This window comes from Triticum aestivum, chromosome 2B (assembly GCF_018294505.1).
Source record: "Triticum aestivum cultivar Chinese Spring chromosome 2B, IWGSC CS RefSeq v2.1, whole genome shotgun sequence".
In the NCBI taxonomy this organism is placed as follows: Eukaryota; Viridiplantae; Streptophyta; class Magnoliopsida; order Poales; family Poaceae; genus Triticum; species Triticum aestivum.
In genome coordinates this window covers 510,543,598-510,560,931 of record NC_057798.1, presented here as the reverse complement: position 1 = coordinate 510,560,931, position 17,334 = coordinate 510,543,598, and positions in this window count along the sequence as shown.

Genomic DNA, 17,334 nt, shown 5'->3' with positions numbered 1-17,334 from the left:
GTGTTTAGGTAGGTCGTGGCCTACACCCACGTTGGGCTTTCCGCTTGAAGTCTGCCGAGTACATGTCGTGTAAACGGCGTAAGTGGTGAGAGCGTGTATGAAGAAGTACACCCCTGCAGGGTTAACATCATCTATTCGAATAGCCGTGTCCGCGGAAAAGGACTTCTGGGTTGCTTATATCAGTTCATAGACAAGTGAAAGTGGATACTCTAAAATACGCAAGATAAGCGTGAGTGCTATGGATGGCGTTCTCGTAGGGAGACGGGAGCGGATCCATAGTGGTGTATTGATATGGTGAATATGTGGACTCGTGTGCGCCACCTCAAAAGAGTCGCTTGCAGTCGTAGTTCAGGATAGCCACCGAGTCAAAGCTGGCTTGCTGCAGTTAAACCCCCACCATCCCTTTGTTGATAATGATGCATATGTAGTTAGTTCTGATGTAAGTCTTGCTGGGTACATTTGTACTCACGTTTGCCTATTTTATGTTTTTGCAGAGAGACTTCAGTCTCGCTAGTAGTTCCGCGTGGACTTCGACGTTTAGCTTGTTACCTCAGCTACGATCTTGTGCCCTCGGCAGGATCTGGTAGATAGTCAGGCTTCTCAGCCTTTTTCATTTATAGATGTCTGTACTCAGACATGATAGCTTCCGCTTGTGCTTTGACTTGTATGCTCTGAATGTTGGGTCATGAGACCCATGTTTGTAATATCTCGCTCCTCGGAGCCTATGAATAAATACTTGAGTCGTAGAGTCATGTTGTGATGCCATGTTGTATTTGCACATATCGAGCATATTGTGTGTATGTTATTGAAATGCTTGGTATGTGTGGGATCTGACTATCTAGTTGTTTATCCTTAGTAGCCTCTCTTACCGGGAAATGTCTCCTAGTGTTTCCACTGAGCCATGGTAGCTTGCTACTGCTCCGGAACACTTAGGCTGGCCGGCATGTGTCCTTCTTCGTTCCTGTGTCTGTCCCTTCGGGGAAATGTCACGCGATGAATACCGGAGTCCTGTTAGCCCGCTACAGCCCGGTTCACCGGAGTCCTGCTAGCCCAGTGCTACAGCCTGGATTCACCCGCTGATGACCGACACGTTCGATGCTGGGTCATGGATGCCTGTCCCTGTAAGTTTGTGCCACTTTGGGTTTACGACTAGCCATGTCAGCCCGGGCTCCTTATCATATGGATGCTAGCGACACTATCATATACGTGTGCCAAAAGGCGCAAACGGTCCCGGAAAAAGGTAAGGCGACACCCGTGGGAATACTGTGCGTGAGGCCGCAAAGTGATATGAGGTGTTACATGCTAAATCGATGTGGCATTGAGTCGGGGTCCTGACATTTTTTGTCATAGAAGTAGGATCCCACCACATCTATGATGATACTGGGTTTTGTCACAATTATCGTCATAGAAGTGTCATAAGTATGAAAGAAAAAATTGTTCGGCCCAAAATGTCACGGATGTGTCTTTTGTTTTGTATTGTATGGCGCGGATGGCCTCTAGTGCAAGTATGTCACAAAGGGCCCATGCCCACTCCTGGCGAGGAATGGGGGTACTGACGGGATGTGTACCCAGTTGCGACGCCTGTCAACAGCACGCAAGCGCTGATGGATCCGCTCTTCTTGTGCGGTGCGCTGTGCCTCTTGCTCGTGGTGCTCCAACGCTCTCGCCGTGCAGCGGGCTGCATCCTATCAGCGCGGACGCGCCTAGCTTGCTCTGCGGCGCGCCATCGATCATGTTGTGTGGCGAGCTGCAGCCTCTCGGTGCTGACATGCCTATCTTGATCCGCGGCGCTGAAGCGCCATGCGCCAATAGTCTGCTCAACCCTGGCAACGACGCGCATCACGACGTTGTCCATTGTGTTGCTGGGGAGCGCTGTAGCCTCGACGGGCCATGGCGCCTTCTGGTTTTCTTGTCGAGAAGGTTGATGGCAGAGGCGGCCGCTTTGGTGCGTTGGCCAGCTTGGAAGAGGTGGATGTGCTACAGGCTACGCTTGTTGCCTCCGTGCATCATGTCGTGCCTAGATTTATGTGCAATATCGCTGGGTGGCGGGAAACAGGTGACGAAATGGCGGGAAACGGTGGTGTGTTCATAGAACGCCATCAATTAATGGAAATTTACAATATAAAGGAATATCGAGCTAGCACGAGAAGTAGATGATGATGAGATAAACACGGACCACACTAGGGAACCCCTCGGTGATGAGCTCATCAATCGCAAATGGTTGTACACTAGCAAGCGTTTGCCCACAACACACACGAATTATTCCATCACAAATAGGTCGAATGGATCAACTCTATGCCATGTATACACATTATCAAAAAGTAATGCCGTAGGCCTTCTTTAACATATGTTAAAAATAAAATAAAAATAAAAACAAGGACCTCGAGGTTAAATTAGCCGAGGGAATGGGTCATTTCGGTCATTCGACCGATATGACCTATCCTACCAGTTAATTTAACATCAACACAACTTCCCATCCAGTCACCTATCTGATGGCTGCTTCAGCCTGAGCACACTTAACTTGAGAGTTCTCTTAGATGAGCTACTTGTGCAACAACTAATCCTTGCTGATATAGGATGCCTCTTCGCATCCTTACGGCATATCCGGATGACCGCCCATCCCCCAATGGCCAATACATGTTGTGTAGACAGAGCATATCACATACGTCTTATTAGAAGCAATCATCTGTGTTATTATCCATCTTCGCACACATTTCTGATTACAGACCTGTTTGCCGCGTATCGCACACATCTTGTTATATTGAACCGTTTTTGTTCTCTTGTGTCAACGCAAACAGATCATCCGAGTGAACCGCATGCTGTATATCGCACACACACCTTGATCTGGCTGACCGTTTCTTTTGTGTTGCCCAATCACAAACAGTTCATCCAAGTGAACCATATGATGTGTATCGCACACGCCTTCATCTGGCTGCCCGTTTCTTTTGTTGCTCCTCATCGCAAACATTTAATTGAACTGAACCGTATGCCCTGCATCACACACGCAACTAAAATCTGAACCATGTTTGATGCAGCCACCATCGCAAACGGTTTGCACATTTTAGACGGTTCTCTAACACCACCGTTTGCGATTATTGCATTACACATAGTTTCTCGAAGGGTCTCTCATCATAGTGTCGCGTTAGCAGCATCCTACAGTAGTGACTGGACTCCTCCTGAAACGCCGATTAAACCCACTCCGAAGAAGGGAGTATCGTATATCTCAGTCCTGAAGATATGCAAGAGGCAAATAAATCAATGAAGGAAAAAGGTATTAAAGCAGAGGATGTTAAAATTTTACCACCTGTTGAAGAAATACATGGGCTTGAAGCACCACCACCACCAAAGGTGGTATAGGTAAAATCTTTAATGAAATTCAATGATAGTGATGATCCTCATAATAAACATCCTAGTCAATGCCTTTATGAGTTTGATAATTACATTAGAAAGCAAGATCACTTCAATGCAAATGTTATGAAACAATTGAAATACAATTCTGATATGATTGCTCGCTTAAGTCACTTGTTATTTAGAATCTCAAACGATGTTAGAGGTGTAGGAACGCATGCCTCTATGGTTCAAACTCAATTAGAACAAGTTGCCAAATCTCAAAGAGAGTTACTTGAAGAAATGAATAATAATATAAGTGACTTTGCTGTTAGAGTAGCAACTAGAGGAGGTAAAATGACTCAGGAACCACTTTATCCTAAGGGACACCCAAATAGAATTGAACAAGACTCTCGACGAATTAACACTGATGCACCTAGTCCTTCTATAAAGAAACAGAAGAACAAAAATAATAGGACTTTGCATGCCTCTAGTGAACCTGAAATAGAAAAACCTCCTCATAATGATAATGAAGATTCTATCTCCGATGCTGAAACTCAATCTAGTAGTGAACACTCACCTTCTGGTAATGAAAAAGATAATGATGAGGTTCATGAAGACACTCAACCAAATAATAAAGAACCAGACAATGATGTTGAAATAGAACGAGTTGTTGATCTTGATAACCACAACCCAAGAATAAAATATATGACAAAAGAGACTTTGTGGCTAGAAAACACGGTAAGGAAAGAGAACCATGGGTTCAAAAACCTATGCCCTTTCCACCTAAGTCAACTAAAAATAAAGATGATGAAGAATTTGAAAGCTTTGCTGAAATGATTAGGCCAGTCTTTTTGCGCACTCACTTGACTGATATCTTAAAAATGCCTCCTTATGCAAAGTGCATGAAAGACGTCACACCAATAAGAGAAAAATACCGAAAGCTGAAATCTCCACTATGCTTTCTAACTACACTTGTAAGGATGGAGTACCTAAAAAACTTGGAGATCCTAGAATACTTACTATACCTTGCTCCATCAAAAGAAATTATGTGAAAATTGCTTTATGTGATTTGGGAGCTGGTGTTAGTGTTATGCCTTTCTCTTTATATAAAAGACTTGATTTGAATAAACTCATGCCTACAGAAATATCTTCTTAAATGGATTACAAATCAACTGCCATACCTATCGGTATTTGTGAGTATGTGCCCATTGTTGTTGCTAATATTACTATTTTGACTGACTTTGTTATACTTGAGATGCCCGAGGACGACAACATGTCGATTATCCTTGGTAGACCCTTCTTGAATACTGTTGTCGGCATTCTGGGAACGGGGGTCCCCAGACTTGCCTGCTTGCGGCCTGCGGCGTGGCTCAAGGGGCGGCCCAGCATGGCCCACCTTCATCAACATGAGCTCAAGACCCTCACGAGGGGCCAAGCCTCGCGGGGCGGACAACATGAGGCCTCGTTAGGCACGGCCTCGTCGGGCTGGCTCGCGAGGAGGCGGAGAGATCAAGGCAGGGTACCTCGCGAGGTGCCCCATGACGCAAGCCATGATGACCATAGCCAGGCGGGAGCCAGGTGGGCGCTGGCATACGCAAAGTCCTTCTTTCTTCTTTGGTGCAAAGGGAGCAAGCGCAGGCAAGAGTATCAAGCAAAGTAAACCATTTCGGTGCAACAAGACCAAGATCAGCAGAACGGCAGGATAGAAGTCATCGTGGATCCTAAGCCGGCATCACCACCAGAGCCTTTGATAGGCGAGGACCAACTTTAGTCAGGATAAGTGTACTCGATGTTCCCCTTCAAAATGGCCAATTGTTGGCGCCCTTACCGCTCAATATTTGGGGAGAGGCCCAGGGACTTTGCCTATAAATAGGACTAGCCACCACGAGGTAGGGGCATCTGGAGATGAACCAGGCGAACCTTAGCCAGAACCACCAACGCAAGAACCCCTCCCCTCGCGAGGCTGTTCTTCCTTGTACTGTCCATCATCAGCCCAAGAGGCAATCCACCACACCACACACTGGAGTAGGGTATTACACCACAATGGTGGCCTGAACCAGTATAAACTCTGTGTCTCTTGTGTTGTTCCTTTAATTGCTTAGTTCATAGCGAGGCAGTGAGGTACAGGTAGGTAGAAGGCTAAATCTCCGCGCGCACCCCAGTGTTCGAATCTATAGGATCTGCCGGAACCCCAAATTCGACATTTGGCGCGCCAGGTAGGGGTGCGCCGGAGGTTGTCTTCCACTGCCCTATTCTTCACCGACCATCGCATCCATGTCACACGCTCGTCGGGCTCGCGCCGAGCACCGAGCCGCTCTCGCTTCCCATGTCGCCCAGACGGCCCCCGTCGGCGTCCACCCCCGTCGTTCCCCATCACCCGCCGTCAACGCCGCCACCGGCCCGGCGGGGAACAAGCAGCAGGCATCGTCGGAGCATCCATCCATGAGGCGAGATGGCCGCACTGCCACTCCCTCTCTTGCTCTGGACGGTTCTTCATCCCGCACGCTCCGCGCGGCCATGGAGGCTCGGGCTGCGCTCATCGCGGCAAATGAGCTCCTGCGCTACTGTTCGGTCGACGACGTGTACAAAGAATGGCTCGACCGCATCGCCGAGCTCGTCCGAGCCGCAAGGGGCTCCCCCGTGCCGTCCTTCTCGCTGCATCACGCCCCGCCCTGCGTGGGCAATGAAGCTTCGGGGGCACCTCCGCCGCCTCCTCTTCAAGAAGGCACCCTGGCCCCGAGGCGCGTGGCCCCTAGACGGAACCCACCCCATCCGGTGCCAGCGCAGCAAGAGCGGAGCTGCCAAGAGGTTCCTCGCCCCCAAGAAGCTGCCCGAGTGCTCCCTGCTCCGGTCCGTCGCGACCACGTTCCTGCTCCGGCACGCCAAGACCCCGCGCTGCTCCCAGCTGCAGCGCATGGGGGCCTGCAAGACCAAGCTCCTCGTCTCCAGAGGCCTCCCGTGGCCACAGCAGGCTGCCGTGCCTTCACCACCGAGCTGCGCAGCGTCGTGTGGCCCTGCAAGTTCAACCCAGACCTGCCCCCTCACTACGACGGCACGGCCGACCCTGCGGAGTTCCTCCAGCTCTACGAGTTGGGCATCAAAGCCTCCAATGGGGATAAGAAGGTCATGGCGAACTAGTTTCCCATGGCCCTCAAGGACGGGGCCCGCTCCTGCTCCTCAACCTGGCCCCAGGCACGATCTCCTCCTGGGACGAGATGTGCACCCATTTCATTGCCAACTTCCAAGGTACTCGCGACCGGACGCCTACCGTGAGCGACATGCGCTGCATCAAGCAGCAACCAGGGGAGAACCTGTAGAAGTACATCCAGCGCTTCAACAATGCGCGGCTCAAGATTCCCAGGGTGACCGAGGAGGCGATCATCTTAGCCTTCTCCGACGGCGTGCGCGACGTCAAGATGAAGGAGGAGCTGGCGATGCATGAAGATCTGTGCACTTCCTTGGAGCTATTCAACCTAGCAACCAAGTGTGCCAGGAGAAGAGAAGAAATCCAAGGCCAAGGACGTGAAGCGCAAGGGGGCTGCCGTGCTCGTGGAAGAACCAGACACCAAGCGAGGCAGAGATCAGCCCGAGTCTTTCAAGGGCAGCCGGTACTGTGTGTACCACGACCTCCACACCCACAACACCAACGAATGCCAAGAGCTCCGAGCTGTGCGAGAAGGAAGAGTCGCCGGCGCCCCGACCGCAATGATCGTGGCTACGGCCGAGGAGGAGGAAGGAACGCAGGACGCTGGGAAGACCGCGGCCCTCGCCAAGGGTGGCGCGACCGACCTCGCGAGGATCGCTGGCAGGATCAGCCTCGCGAGGGAGACTGGAGGGATCAGCCTCACGAGGATCGCTCGCAAGGAAACGCAGGCCTCCCCCCGCTGCCTCCGTAGCCAAGGAGAAACCAAGACCATCATCAGGACGAGGGTGCTGGGGGCTTCCAGGAGCCTCGCGCAATTGCCTGCATCCTGGGCGAAACTCAGGCCCCGGCCTCTCAGCACATCTTCAAGCAGTTCGCCCGCGAAGTGAATGCAGTCCTCCCCAAGCTTGAAGCCACCCGCCCCCTCAGGTGGTTGGCGTGCGCCATCACGTTCAGCTCAGTGGATCAGCTCAAGTGCGCAGCCACAGCCGGAGTCCTCCCAATGCTTTGCTCCCCAGTCATCAGTAATGTGCAAGTCACCAGGACTCTCATTGACAGCGGGGCAGGGCTCAACGTCGTGTCCGTAGAGATATTCAACAATCTCCAAGTGCCTTACGATCAGCTTCAGCCAACCAAGCCTTTCTCTGGAGTCACCGACGGTTCCACAGTCCCAATCGGGCAGGTCCGCTTCCCTGTCACCTTCGGAGCCTGCAACAACTACCGCACCGAGCTTATTGACTTCGACGTCGCCCACATCCGCCTGCCATACAACGCCATCCTCGTCTACCCAGCTCTCGCCAAGTTCATGGTCGTGACTCATCACGGCTACAACGTCCTCAAGATGCCAGGAAGTGGTGGAGTCATCACGGTGCCCTGTGAAGAAAGAGATGCGGTGTGTTCCCTGGAACGGGCTTTTCAGGCCGTGTCACTTGAAGACCCAGATCGCGGGAGCGGGAGGCTCCCTGAAGCCGCTCCCAAGAGAAGAAGACATTGCTAGGCCCAACCCCTCAGGAGGCAGGCCCCTCAGGGTCGGCGCCTGCTCAGGGGGCACCTCCTTCTGTCGCATAGGAAGGCGCGCCCGGCGCCCTCCTCAAGCAGGGCTCGGGGGCTCCCCCCTGGAGGGCCACCGACCTGGCTAAGGTCATGAGGGAGGCGTTAGGGCACCACTTGGAGGCATGTTTTAGAACATGTTTCCCTCAGGAAGGAGCAAAGTGAGGAGGGCCAAACCCTCAGGAGTTTGTCAGTCAGGTCACACAGGAGTTGCAGGAGTCAAGAGTCATGAGTGGTGGCCGCCACTTACCCGACGCGGCTGCCCATCCGGGCGAGGATGGTGGGCTGTGTGTCTGCATCGACATCCCAGGGCTCAACCGAGCCGCCTCTCAGGAGCGCTTCTGGCCCTCACGAGTGGGGCGCTGCGAAGGCCCACCCCACAGCTACGTTCGCATGCCCTACGGCTTGCCGAACGCGGCTGCGGTGCGCCAGCGTCTCATGAGGGGCATCCTGGAAGCTCAGGAGGCCAGGCATTCCGCAGTCCTGACAGAGATGGAGATGGTTCGCGAGGGGCCACCAGCACCGTCGGAGCCCCCCGAGGCTCCTGGGCCTGGGGGCTCGTGAAGATCGGCTCCCACAGCCTGCTACGTCTGCTACATCAACACCCCTTCATCGTCAACACTATCAGGTGACACCTTTCAAGTTTCATTTCCAGCTGGGAGCGCCCCCAGGGCTGCATCATTCCCAGGCCGCGTGGGTCCGTCCCTGTGGTGTGTATCCCTTTTGTTCATGTTTTTAGCTTACCTTGCTGGGGGCGCCCCTCGGGCTGCATCATCCCCAAGTCGCTCAGGTCAGACCCAGCGGCATGTATCCCTCTTGCGTTTATCTTCGGGCTATGCAATCGACCCATCATGCATGTTATTTGGTGCCTGTCTATAACACCCCTTCTTCCTTCGTGTCGGCCGCTTGCGCGTTAAAGGGGGGGTGCCTGAGCATCGCGACTCTGGGCTCCTACTAGCTCTCCAGCCCTCACCCTCTGACTTCGCCCACGGCATCGCGCCCCGGCAAGTCAGCGAAGGCTGAGACCAGCTCGAGAGCCGAGACCCGAGAATGTAGAGCATCGACATCGAACCAAGCTTGCGCGTTAAAGGGGGGGTGCCTGAGCATCGCGACTCAAGGCTCCTACTGGCTCTCCAGCCCTCACCCTTTGACTTCGCCCACGGCCTCGCGCCCCGGCAAGTCAGCGACGGCTGAGACCAGCTCGAGAGCCGGCACCCGAGGACGTAGAGCGTCGACATCTAACCAAGCTTGCGCGTTAAAGGGGGGTACCTGAGCATCGCGACTCAGGGCTCCTACTGGCTCTCCAGCCCTCACCCTCTGGCCTTGTCCACGGCATCGCGCCCCGGCAAGCCAGCGACGGCTGAGACCAGCTCGAGAGCCGGGACCCGAGGACGTAGAGCATCGGCATCTGGCCACATTTGCAGGGACACATCACAAGTTAAGGCCCAGTGCCAGGCGCAACCCGCCTTAAGGTAGGGCCCCGTGAGTCCCGCGCTGGCTCACGGGTGCCCAGATACACCTCCTCATCCCCTACCATGCCATCCACGTGTCAGGCCGGGGCTGTATACGCCCCGGGGGCTCCTCCCGGAGGGGAGCCCCCTCCCACGCACCAGTGGAAGCACCAAGCTCCACGCTGGCTGACGACACTGCCGAGGAGCGGCTATGCCCGTACACATACGGAAGCGCTATGCTTCGCGCTGGTGATAAACAACTGAGGGTGGCCCTCGGCCGCATCAACCTCAGGGAGCCCCGGGCTTAGTGTCTGACCTCATTGCAATGCCTCCCCTCGGGAGCGCCGCGCGAGGGGGCTGGGCACGGGGGCTGCGCCTGGGTCACGCCCAGGCGTACACCACCCAGCCAGGCCCTTCGGGCCTGGTTCGTTGCGCGTCTCTCCCCAAGCGGAGCCAAGGTACGAAGGCCATTTGAACATCAAGGGGGACTCCTGAGGATCGCGACTCAAGAGCCTAACTGGTCACGTAGCCCCTCACCCCTTAGTTCCGAAAGGCTAACGGCGGTTGAGGTATGCGCGGGGCCGGGCTCTGCAGACGTAGAATGGTAGATTCACCCGCACATCTCACCTTCCTACTTGTTGTTTGTGCACCAAGGGGGACTCCTGAGCATCGCAACTCAGGAGCCTAGCTTGTCACGTAGCCCCTCACTCCTTGGTCCCGTCCTGGTTTCCGGTTGAGGCTAACGACAGCTGAGGTATGCACGGGGACGGGCTCTACCGGCGTAGAACATAAGCAAGTAGGAAGAGCGCAAATTTCAAGGAATTCAAAGGCAAATATTACAATCCATAACTGTTATCACGACATCAAACGCAAGTTTAAACGCCTCCCCGAGGCACGGTGCATGTTGCAGGAACTAAAAGCAGAACAGGAGCCGTAGCGGAGTCATTCGTTGGCGGCGGAGCTGTGCGGAGCGGGTTCGCCTTGTGGGGCCGCAGGACCGGCAGCGCCTCGCTTCGGCTTGGTGCTGAAGGCCCGGAATTTCGACAACAAAGCCTCCGCGCGAGCCTTCACGGCCTCAGCAGCGGTAGCGGCAAGCTCGCCGCTCGCTGGCTCCAGTAGGCTGTCGAGGTCGACGTTGGGGTCGTGAAGGTAGACGTGGGTAAGGACCCACATCAGCGCTGCAGAAGACAAGACGCGCGCCTCGGCCTCGGCCGTAGGGCCAAGGCCAAGGGTGACATCTTCAAGGGCACGGACCATGAAGGGGAGTAGCTTGGCGGGGCCATCCTCAGCGCCTGCCAGCGGGCTTCCAGGCCGCTATCATAAAGCGACTTCAGCAAGCCGTGAACCTTCACCTCCGTCTCCGTGAAGGCCTCACGGTCCTCAGCAAGGACCCGCGCCTTACCGTCCAGCTCGACCTTCCATGCCTCCAACTCCTGCTCCAATACGCCTAGGCGGTCATGGTGCTTGTTAAGCTTGGCGTCTCGGTCCTTGACGGCCGCCTCGCGAGCTTTCAGGTTTTCTTCCCTTTCCTGGCGGATGCCGGCCTCCTTGACAAGCTGGTCCCGCAGGCCCTGCAGTTCGCTCTCTAGCGCCTTGCAACGGCCTTGGGCATCAGCCGCCTCCCTCAAGGCGGCATCGCGAGCAGCCTTCGCTTCAAGAACGGCCAGCTTCTCCTCATCGCAAGCCGTCGAGGCCTGAACCAGTGCCGCTCGAATCGAAGCGTCAGAGCGGATCCAGCCAGAAGCCAGCTCCAAGCGCCCGGCCACCAAGCGATGGTCGGCACCCAGAAGATCTTGCCGCAGCCGGTCCAACTCGGCAGCAGCGCGATCCAAGATGGTGGAAGGGGTCAGAGAAACAGCAGTTGGTGGAGTAGGAGGAGAGGACGGCAGCGTAACCGCAGGACCCTGAGGCAGGACCTGCTGCGCCCCGACAACTCTGACAACGGCGCCAGGCAGGGACACCTCAGGAGTCACTTGGGCCATGGGGGCTGAGCTCGCCCTAGCCAGCTCCACCAAGCCTCGCGAGGACGACCGGGCGGCAGAGGCCCGTGCCTTGCTACCACCTCCCTGCATGGGTAGAGGTGCTGCCCCAGGCGGAACCTCAGGAGCCCCCTTCAGCTTCTTCGCCGCAGGCACCGGCCTAGCCAAGAGATACAGACATCAAGCCTCAACGACAAAGCAAGGAACGGGACAAGAATTGAGCACTTACTCGTTGCCGCTTGTAAGCTCGAGCAACCTCCGGCCGTACATGAAGCCCGAGAGCCGGCTGTTGTGATCAGCCTCGTGAGGGTCGTAGCAGGAGGCACGTCTGCAGATCGCCTCGGAGCCAGGGCAGACCCAAGGGGGATCAGCCCAGACCTGGCCTTCTTCGAGATCGGGGGCAAGCTCCCGCCGTTCCACTCGTCATCATCCTCGTCGTCGCTCGGCGGTAGGCGGAGAGCGCGGGGCCTGCGCCGGGGGAGGCACCCTCGACTCCTCGTCGGTAGCCTCGGAGTCAGGCCCCCCTCCCCTCTCCTCTTCTTCCTCCTCTTCGCTAGAGTCGCCGGAGGACACATTCACCATCGCCTGAGCCGCCGGGTCCTCGGGAGCCACCGCGGGCCCGGGCCCGTCCCCATTAAAGATGGGCATGGAGTCAACCACCTTCTCCCAATCATCTCGGAGAAACAGGGGTACAGGGGCGCCCTCCAGCCTCGCCACGTCACCTCCGACCAAAGATTGGAGGACCGCGACCAGATCTTCATCGGCCAAAGCTTCGGGGCTCAGGCAGGGCCTCCACAGCGGAAGCGAATACTGGCGAAGAGGGGCCACCTGATGCTCCAGGAACTCCCACAGGAGTGACGCGCCGGTCAGCTTCGCCGTCATCATGTTCCCCGGCCTCAGATCTGCGTCCATCTTCTCCAACACCGGCTTCGCGCGGGAGTCCATGAGTTTCGCGCGAGACCAATCATCAGAGCTCGTGGGCTGCTCCATGGGCAGAATTAGCCGAGGGTGGATGCGCCCAGCGTCCACCATGACCCACTTGCTCCTGTAGCCCTCGATCCTCTTCCCGGGCTTTGAGATGGCGTTAGAGCCACCATACGCAACGAAGCTCGCACACGCGGAGAGAGGGCCACGAGAGAGCCAGAGCGAGAAGTAGTGGCGCAGCAAGGCCACCGAAGGCTGCACCCCGACATGAGCCTCGCAATAGTATGCGAAGATTGCCAAAAGAAGGAAGGAATTGGGGTGGAGGTGCAGAGCTTGTAGGTCGTAATGGCGGACGACAGAGAAGAAGAACTCAGAGAAAGGAGGTACCAGACCGGAAGCAATGGCGCTTATGAAGAGCGGGTAGAAGGTGCTCCCTTGGGCCTCAGGAGGGGCGGAGCCGGCCTTGAACACCCGCGCACCGTCGACGCCTTGCGCCGCCACCATCCGGCGCATCTGGGCAAGGCTCGCCTCCGACACGCTCGGCGGGTCCAAGGCAGGTGAATACCAAGCTTCGGCCGAAGCCTAGCGAGGCGCCATGACTCGCTAAGGCGCGCTGTCGAAGTAGATCTGAAGATTTCGGAGGCAGAAGGGCAGGGCGCAAGAAAGGGGATCTGGGCAAAGACCGGAGGAAGCAGGGGAAGCAAAGCCTAGGCAGACGCCGACCTTTGATGCACGCGGGTTGCTGAAGAACTCACGTCCAACCAACCGCCACGCGGCGCCCGAGGCCGCAGGATGTTAGGGCCCGTGGCGCTTCGCACTTGCCCTTTCGCCTCTCTGCTCGGCCAAGTCCGGGCGCGCCTTGGGCCCCGGGGCTACTATCGGCGTTCTGGGAATGGGGGTCCCCAGACTTGCCTTCCTGCGGCCTGCGGCATGGCTCAAGGGGCGGTCCATCATGGCCCACCTTCATCAACACGACCTCAAGACCCTCGCAAGGGGCCAAGCCTCGTGGGGCGGACGAAGGCCTCCTCAGGCACGGCCTCGTCAGGCTGGCTCGTGAGGATGCGGAGAGATCAAGGCGGGGTACCTCACGAGGTGCCCCATGACGCAAGCCATGATGACCATAGCCAGGCGGGCGCCAGGCGGGCGTTGGTCTACGCATAGTCCTTCTTTCTTCTTTGGTGCAAAGGGAGCAAGCGCAGGCAAGAGTATCAAGCAAAGTAAACCATTTCGGTGCAACAAGACCAAGACCAGCAGAACGACGGGATAGAAGTCATCGTGGAGCCCAAGCCGGCATCACTACCAGAGCCTTTGGTAGGCGAGGACCAACTTTAGTCAGGATAAGTTTACTCGATGTTCCCCTTCAAAATGGCCAATTGTTGGTGCCCTTCCCACTCAATATTTGGGAAGAGGCCCAGGGACTTTGCCTATAAATAGGACTAGCCACCACGAGGTAGGGGCATCTGGAGATGAACCAGGCGAACCTTAGCCAGAACCACCAACGCAAGAACCCCTCCCCTCGCGAGGCTGTCCTTCCTTGTACTGTCCATCATCAGCCCAAGAGGCAATCCACCACACCACACACTGGAGTAGGGTATTACACCACAATGGTGGCCTGAACCAGTATAAACTCTGTGTCTCTTGTGTTGTTCCTTTGATTGCTTAGTTCATAGCGAGGCGGTGAGGTACAGGTAGGTAGAAGGCGAAATCTCCGCGCGCACCCCAGTGTTCGAATCTATAGGGTCTACCGAAACCCCAAATCCGACAACTGTAGGAGCCGTTATTGATTGAAATAAAAGTAAGCTTACTTTTCATATCAATGGTAATGAGCATACGATGCACGTTTCGAAGAAACAATTACAAGTGAATGGTATTAATGTTATTAAAAAATCTCCGACAATCATTATTGGAACTTTTCAACTATCTCTACCTACTATCAAAAAGAAATATAAAATGCTTATTGTTGGGGACATTCATATCCCCAATGAGGTAACTTCGTGATTTACAAAAGTTCTTCGGTTTCATGCTAATCGAAAGTGGTTGTTAATAAGACTTGATCAACCTTATTAATGGATCATTTTTGAGAGGTATGAATTTGATGGATTTAGTGAGCACTACCTTCTATCCCTACCTTTTGTTTTTTGTTTTTCTTAGTCAAATAAAATAAAATAAAATGCTTTGTCTGTCTTCTGAGTTTTCCGTGCAATAAAAAATGACCCAAAAATAAAAGTTCTCAGAATGCTCTAAAATTTTAATACAATTTTTTCTGGATATTTCTGGATTTCTGGTGCAAATAATATTAGAGGGAGGTGCACCAGGTGGGCACAACCCACCTGGGCATGCCAGGACCCCCAGGTGTGCCCTGGTGGGTTGTGGTCCCAACGTGGGCGCCTCGCTTACTTCTTCTTCCCACATCACCACATTCCTCCACAAAAAAATCACCATTGCGATCTCTCTCGTGTTCTTGCTCCCAAAACCGCGGATTTCGATCTCTTTACTGGAAGCTCCATTTCCGAAACTGTTTCAGGGAATTGTTGCTTGGTATGTGACTCCTCCATGTGTCCAATTAGTTTTTATTTTAGTGGTTTATATTTTGAATAATTAGCTACTCTGGGTGCTGCTGTTGATGAGCTTGGATGTTGAATTCTTAGAGTTCTAAGTAGTTTGAATGCTTGCTATGGCCCCTATACACCCCTATGAGTAGTTCCTACCATTCTTAGGATGTTTTGTTAACAAATTGTTGTGACCAAAAAAATTCAGATTGTACGCAAATATGATGAACCTTTTTGGAAGGAGTTCTTCGAGGAGGAGATCCTCGGAGGCATCTTCCAGTAGCATCTCTGTTCGTCGATCTTATGTTGAACCAAGTGAAAGTTCCATTCAAAGTGCCACCACCAAAACATGCTTATGGTCGTGCAATGATTATATGATGAGTGTGGTCATTAAGTAGGAATTTGAGCAATATTTTGGTCCCTAGATTTCAGATAAGTGCGACCAACACCTCATCCTCACTGAATCATTTTCAAAGGATTTAAATTTCTTCCCCGTGAGTCTAGGGTGTCATTTAAACTGTATGTAAATCCATTTACCTTATCTTTAGAAAGGTTTGCTCACCTCTGCAAAATCCTATTCTGGGGTTCGCTTGATGAGCCACCGAGGTCCGAGTTCAAAATATTTTTGACTAGTCTTTGCTATGGTGAAACTAGGGGAGTGACACAAGGTAGAATAAAGAGCATTCATTTGCCTGTAATACAGTACTTCGCATTATTTAATGGAAAATGTGTTGGAGGCAAACAAGATTCTAGTACACTTTGTGCTCCTGATACACACTGCTCTCAACGGTGATAAAAGTTATAATTTGGAGCGATTGTTGCACGTAGGTTACAGCACAACGCTGGTAGTGGATATTTTAATGGTGGAATTTATGCCACACGCTTAGCAAGAGGGTTGTGTGTTTCTCCTTTGCCCTATGATCCTATGTTTACCCACGCAGTACCTAGACTTTGATGCTATGAAACATCATAAGATCCTGAGAGGTGATCCCCATAATTTCACTTATAATCTGACGTTTAACAAGGACTCCGTGGTAGGCACATATTTGCATGCACCTGCTCTCTTTAATGCTCATAACAGGGGAATATATTATGTTCTTGAGAGCGAGGTCCAAGCTCATAACGCAGCGGTTGTGGCTGCACGGCAGGCTGAGGCATCCGCACCGAGAGCCTCTATGAGCTACTACTCCGACCATAAAACAGAGGCTACTTACAGATTACCAAGCTGTCCAAAAGCCTAAGCTTGGGGGACTACGTATTTCCACTGATATTACATTCATGTTCACACATTTCATTCCAGTTGTTTGTGTTCCTACTTTTCCATTGTATTATCCATGGTAGATTTATTTTCTCGCTTTCTTATTATGTGTTTGAAAAACTTTGAGAAAATCCAAAAATATGTTGCTTGCTTCTTTTTGTTTTTTCTTCCTAGTCTAAATTGTTGTAGCACTAAAAAGAAAACCCAAAAATATTTCCTCCTTATTTTACTTGTTGGGAGCTTTCGCGTGTAAATAGTTTTTCTCGCTTTTGTTTGTCCCTTTTTATTTGGTTGTTTATGAAAAATCAGAAGCTCCAAAAATATTTCGATTTGTTTCTCTGAATTTCTTTTCATTTTATTGAGTTATACCGAGGAGAAAACCACGATGAAAATGTTGAGTGGCTCTCATTTGCACTATTGTTGATCAGACGAAGAACCCATATTACCTTGTCTTCTCCTTTTGAATAAAATGATTGCAGATTCCAGCTTAGTCCATGGCACTCTTGCACTATTATTATTTTCAAATCATTCGGTCATGCAAGTGAAAGGCAATAATGATGATATTAGATGAATTGGCCGTGGCAGACAGAAACTGGTATGAGCTCAATTTTTCTATTTTTGTAAATATGTTTAACCTAGTATCCATGATTCAGCCTATTATGATCAAACATGTTTGCAATGACAATTAGAGATTATAGTTTCTCATGCCATTCATAAGTAGCTAGGAGTGAATAATGACTTATCTTGGATGTCAACATTGCGCTAAAATGATTGTGATGTAGTATGATGATATGGTATCCTCCTCAGAATGTTTGAGTGGCTTGACTTGGCACATGTTCATCCATGTAGTTGAATTAAAACCAACATAGCCTCTATGATATTTATGTTCATGGTGTTCATATCCTACGCATGATAGTATCCAATGTTACTTATGCATAACGCATGTTCATGACCGTTGTTGCTCTCTAGATGACCGCTTCTCAACCTATTTGCTAGCCTTCGCCTGTACTAAGTGGGAACTCTGCTTGTACATAAAAAAACTGAAACCCAAGTTATTCCAGACGAGTCTAACATACCTACCTATATGCGGTATTACCCTGCTGTCCTAAGTAAATTTGCATGTGCCACCTCTAAAAACTTCAAATAAATA